The sequence below is a fragment of the Oncorhynchus mykiss genome, chromosome 13 (genome assembly GCF_013265735.2).
Source record: "Oncorhynchus mykiss isolate Arlee chromosome 13, USDA_OmykA_1.1, whole genome shotgun sequence".
Taxonomy (NCBI): domain Eukaryota; kingdom Metazoa; phylum Chordata; class Actinopteri; order Salmoniformes; family Salmonidae; genus Oncorhynchus; species Oncorhynchus mykiss.
Window position 1 is genome coordinate 6,647,043 of NC_048577.1, and position 6,000 is coordinate 6,653,042.

The 6,000-nt window shown below is 42.1% G+C and overlaps 1 protein-coding gene across 16 annotated transcripts in view; it reads right to left on the bottom strand.

Annotated features, from left to right (window-relative positions):
* The window catches only part of LOC110485426 (bromodomain-containing protein 3), a 49,093-nt gene extending 46,902 nt beyond the window's left edge, over window positions 1–2,191 (bottom strand). For 10 of the 16 annotated variants that reach the window (XM_036940032.1, XM_036940024.1, XM_036940034.1 and 7 more), the window contains exon 1: window positions 2,033–2,191. The gene's annotated coding sequence lies outside the window, so the exon portion shown is untranslated. The other 6 variants (XM_036940029.1, XM_036940027.1, XM_036940030.1 and 3 more) reach the window with 4 other exon arrangements.
* Between the last annotated feature and the right edge of the window lie 3,809 nt (window positions 2,192–6,000).

Sequence of the window (6,000 nt, forward strand, 5' to 3'; positions counted from 1 at the left end):
ATCAATTTGCTAACATTTATAAAAAAAATGTTTTTGCTTTGTCTTTATGGGGTATTGTGTGTAGATTGATGAGGAGAAAAATATATTTAATCAATTTTTGAAAAAGGCTGTAACGTAACAAAATGTGGAAAAAGTCAAGGGGCCTGAATACTTTCTGACTACACTGACATTTGCATAGGCAAAGACAACAAGATGCAGAGCGTCTGTCTGTCATGATGAAACAGTGAAAACAAGTAGTCATGTCTCCATGTGACTAACAATCGTTGTAAATGAGAGCCTTTGTCTAAGTCTCTACCCACAGCAGAGAGAGACAGACAGGGTAAAGCAGGGGAATCAAACTCATTCCATGGAGAGCCTAGTGTCTGCTGGTTTTTGTTTTTTTTCCTTTCAATTAAGACCAAAACAACCAGGTGAGGGAGAGTTCCTTACTCATCAGTGACCTTAATTCATCAATCAAGTACAAGGGAGGAGCAAAAACCCACAGACACTCGGCCCTCCGTGGAATGACTGACACCTGTGGGGTAAAGCATGATGTTTTACTGCTTATGTTATTGGAGGAAAACACACACCATAATTGACAACAATGAACCAAACACTGTCAAAACATTGGAACCCAATCTCACAGCAAGTGGGTCATTTTAGCTACGCACATTTCTCCAGACCATATAGGCCTCTACCCTCAAATAACATTAACTTTAAATAGTTTTAACTAGCTAGATAACCAATAGTCTGATTAATCAGGCTGTAATACACAATTAATTGGTATAAACAGCCTAAGACATTTGTGTGAAAAATCCTGTGTAAATGTTTCAGGATATTGGATAAAATTACATTTAAACTTACTCTACCGTTTGTCTGTGCAGTTGTCCTTCTGCTGCCCGAAATTTGAGACAAAATATCCACAGGAAATGACTGTTTAACTGACTTTTTGGGTTCAGTATATGGTTGGTAACGTGGTAAAGATGGTTACTCAGTTATTTGGTAAAAATTAGTTTTACATTGGATATTCAGTTCTCTTGTCAATAGCTACTGTTTTCTTGGGCAGTGGTTCCCCAACTGTGGAGGGGTCACCACAGGTTATTTATTTATTTTAGGAACTCAGTCCAGCTTTAAAAACTTACTCTTGAAAATTGTCATCTCTAAATTGGGTAGTACATCATCAGTTCCTCTCGTCTTCTTAGTCATTACAGACCTTAGAGAACTATTTATAACTTGTCAGAAATGTCCAGATCAAGTAGCTCATGTCAGGTAACTTTTAGCCCATAGATAGTTATTTTTTTGTCACTCAAATATCACACGAATACACATTAGATATTGGGCAAATGTATAGAATGGTAAGAAATGTGTTTTACAACTGCTAAATATTATTTGCACGCCATGACAACATGTGTAGAATTGCAGGAAATAAAAATGAAAACCTGCAACAGTTTGGGACCCCTGGTCTAGAGATACAACAGCTAGTCATGATCGCTGTCAGCATTTTTCTGACAGCTCCGTACGTAAACACCCTTTCAGAATACAACTTGGACTGTGACGTTATTCTAGAAAAAAAAACTACGTCGAATTTCACGTGCTTTCAGCGCCACGGAGCGTAAAATACGCCCCAAACCAGGCGTAACTTCTGTCAAGAATACGGCCTACGGGGCTACAAACAAACAACCTAGCTAGCTACTAACGTTAGCCTGCTACCGTCCCCCAACTACCGTGCGCAATGACAACAGGGAGTGCCCATGCCCCTGAAAAACACCGTTAATGTACCACCAAGGAGCATAGATTACGAAAACACAAGATGTGCAATAAACTGCAAATCAGGTAACGTAAATACAGAGGATATTAATCTTCCCGTGCGCCCGCACCGGCGACAGGCCTGTGATAAGACAGTCCATGCCCCGCTAGGCACCTCGCGCACTGACACCAACCGAAATAATGCACCGAGTGTGGTTCTGAGTGTTTTATCGGATTCCTGAGATTGAATGCCTTCGTTTACCCTACCGGTATCGGTGGAGCGACACCCCAAAACACGTTTATTTACCTTTTTCTGTCGGTTGTCAGCGCGCGCAGGTCTTCCTAACCCCTGAATCCAGAACAAACAGCCCCGTTCGACGTCAGTGACGTCAGACGTAGGGGGAACGTCAGGACGTCATTCGGAGGAATGTCACCTCTCCACGAACGAATCCCCTCTGTCTCCCGGAACAGGCAATACCATGCAATAACTTCAAACACTGAAAATTATTATAGACAAATTCCCAATATACACTGGTCTGCATAAATGGCCATACATAGCATCAGAATTAATTGCCCTATTTTCGCGTAACCACACACTGTCAATGGACTGGATAATTTGTGATAGATATTGTAACAATTGCATAATTTCACCTTCTATAAATCCCATAATCTTATAAACTATAGGTTCTTAATACTCTTATAATAAACTCATGTTATGGTAAATTCTACCTTGAAGAAACGCAATTAATTCCACCTATAGTGGAGTGAGCCCTCCACCTAGTGGTCAATTAATCACAAGTATGGTAGTATCAGAGAGGAAAAGGCGAAGTGAGAGGTTTACTCCGCCCAAAATGTATACACGAAAATAATGCCACGAAGTGAGAAATGTTTGTTTGGAGGTCAATTAGTGTCGAATTTGGTCAACAAAACATGTAATTGCTCATTTGCTACGTGAGGCTTATTTGATCAAATAGAAGTTTGTTAATGGTTAAATTGTTCTTGAATGTACTGATATGGACGCACGTGGCAAAACATTTTTATTGGAGTTGTGCCTGTTGTCATAGCGATAGAAGACTCATCATGGATATAAACCGTTTTAGCATTGCCATTGAGGGCTTCCACCATTTTAAAGTAGCCACCTGGGGGGTGATTCCTATGAATTGGGAGCGGTCCGCTAATAAAGAACAAAAAAAGAACTACTTCATAATGGAGATAGCCTCAATGGCGCTGCTCATGCCCTCACAGACACTATAATGGCACAGATACAATGATGAATCTGCTATCTATCTCCATGGACTGTTGTTCACACATATTTCTGCCCTGACATTGGCTAAGAGCACATATGTCAGAGTCAAGGCCCGCGGGCCACATCCGGCCCGCAAGAAGGTTTTTTACGGCCCCTGGGATGATCTTGATTTATTATTAGAACCGGCCCGCAGCAAGCCGGCAGCCCGCAGATCTTTTACACGCACCAATACTACATTTCCCACAATGCAAAGGTGACGCACCGAGCAGTAGGCTGCTTCATTTCAATATTTATTGGCACAGCAGTCGTCAGCATCACAGTAAAATTAACTTTCAGATACCCATCAAAAATGGCAAAACGGAAGGTGGATACTGAGAACCGGGGGTTTCAAACAAGGTGGGAGTCGGAGTATATGTTCACGAAGGTAGCTGGAAAACCTGTGTGTCTTCTGTGTGGAGAAAGTGTGGCGGTACTGAAAGAGTGTAATCTGAGACGACATTATGAAACGAAACACGCGGACAAAAACAAGAATATGGACATGGAACAAAGGCTACAAAAGGCAGAGGAATTAAAACGAGGCCTCAAATCTCGACAGGCTCTGTTCAAAAAAGCCAAATCACAAGGCCAGGCTGCTGTCAAGGCCAGTTTTATTTTGGCAGAAGAGATCGCTAAATCAGCCCGGCCATTTACGGAGGGGGATTTCATCAAAAACTGCATGATTAAAGTTTGTGACGAAGTTTGCCCAGAAAAAAGGCAACTCTTTTTAAATGTGAGTCTGAGCAGAAACACCATTGCCGAGAGAGTAGACCAGTTGTCCATCAATCTAAAAGAGCAGCTTGTGAAAAAGGGAAAAGATTTTATTGCATATTCCTTGGCTGTGGATGAGAGCACCGACATTTCTGACATTGCCCAGTTGTCAATTTTCATCCGCGGAGTGGACTCCAGCCTAAGCGTGACAGAGGAGTTTTTGGCTTTACGTCCTATGCATGGCACAACTACGGGGCATGATTTGTATGAAGAGGTGTCAAGATGTGTAAATGAGATGGAGCTGCCTTGGGAAAAACTCGTGGGTTTGACAACCGACGGAGCACCTGCGATGTGTGGACACAGGAGCGGACTGGTGGCGAAGATACGGGAAAAGATGCAAGAGGAAAACGCGACAGGTGAGCTGACAGCTTATCATTGTATCATACACCAGGAAGCGTTGTGCGGTAAAGCCTTGAAAATGGAGCATGTAATGAGCATCATCACGCGCACAGTTAACTTTATCAGAGCCAAAGGTTTGAATCACCGCCAGTTCAAGGCATTTCTGACGGAGTTAGAAACGGAGCATGGTGATTTGCCTTATCACACAGAGGTGCGATGGCTAAGCCAGGGAAAGGTGCTTCAAAGATGTTTCGAGCTTCGTGAGGAGATTTGTCTATTCTTGGACAGCAAAGGGAAAGACACAACACAACTCCGAGACGAAATGTTTCTGTGTGAAATGGCTTTTCTGTGTGACATTACGAGTCATCTGAATGCAATAAACTTGCAGCTGCAGGGTCGGGATCGTGTCATCTCTGATATGTACAGTACAGTGAAGGCATTTAAAACCAAACTGACTCTGTGGGAGACGCAGATGCGGAAAGAAAATTTGAGCCACTTTCCCAGCTGCCAGACCATGAAAGAGAAGCTCTCTACCAGTGCGTTCCCGAGCACACAGTTGGCTGATAAAATAGGTATGCTTACCACTGACTTTCGACGCCGATTTGCTGACTTTGAAGCACAAAAAAGCAGGTTGGAACTGCTCGGTAACCCATTTGCTGTTGACGTGGAAAGCTCACCACCAAACCTCCAAATGGAGTTGATTGACCTCCAATGCAATGATGCACTGAGGGAAAAATATGCGGCAGTGGGTGCTGCGGAGTTTGCCCGTTTCCTCCCCGGCACAATGCCCCAGCTGCGCATCCAGGCTGCTCAAACGTTGTCTATGTTTGGCAGCACATACCTGTGTGAACAACTGTTTTCTTTGATGAACCTGAACAAAACATCACACAGAAGTCGACTTACTGCTGAACACCTCCACTCAATTCTGAGGATTTCTTCAGCTCAGAGCCTTACCCCGAACATTGATGAACTTGTGGAGAAGATGGGACACCACCAAGTATCACCCTCAACCTCAAACAAGTGAACATTACTGTGCAATCACATATTTAGAGTTTTTACTCAGTTCAAGTTTAAAAGTTAAAATTTAATATTTGTTTTCACTGCATGTTACTTCTCCTTAAACAAAGTGTTGTTTTTGATTAATAGATTTTTGCACTTTATTTTTTTGTATTTCAATCCAATTATATTTTAAAAATATTTCAGTTGAGTGGATGATAGAAAATTGCTATTATTGTTTTTTCTTTGAAGTAAATTTAGCCCACTTTTGCTAAAATAGAAAATATAGTCTACTGATGGTGCCTTGAATACCGGTTTCTTTCATTTAATGTTCATGTTATGGGGATATTTATATAAAGGAAATTTGTCTTTTGTGTCTGTTGAAAATTTAAGATTACTGACAGAGCCATAAGAAAATATTGCTTTATTTATCTGATCATATTGTAATATATTTGTTAGGTTTTCAGTAGGTTCAATTAGGTTCACTAGACTATATGCGTCATTTAAAAATTTTTCAATGAACATTCGAACAGTCCGGCCCTCGTCTTGTAGCTGATTTTTTTATTTGGCCCTCCGTCCATTTGACTTTGACACCCCTGGCTAAGAGGGTTTGGCCAGCAACCAAAATATCGCTGGTTTGAATCCCAGAGCCAGCAAGGTGGAAAAATCAGCCGTTCTGCCGATGAGCAAGACGGTTAACCCCCAGCAACTACTCCCGGGACGTGGATGTCGATTAAGGCAAGTGCCCACACATCTCTGATTCAGAGGGGTTGGGTTAAATGCGGAAGACACATTTCGGTTGAATGCATTCAGTTGTGCAATTGACAAGGTATCCCCCTTTCCCTTCCCACCTGATCTCGACTTCTCCCACCTGTCTTCCATCTTTA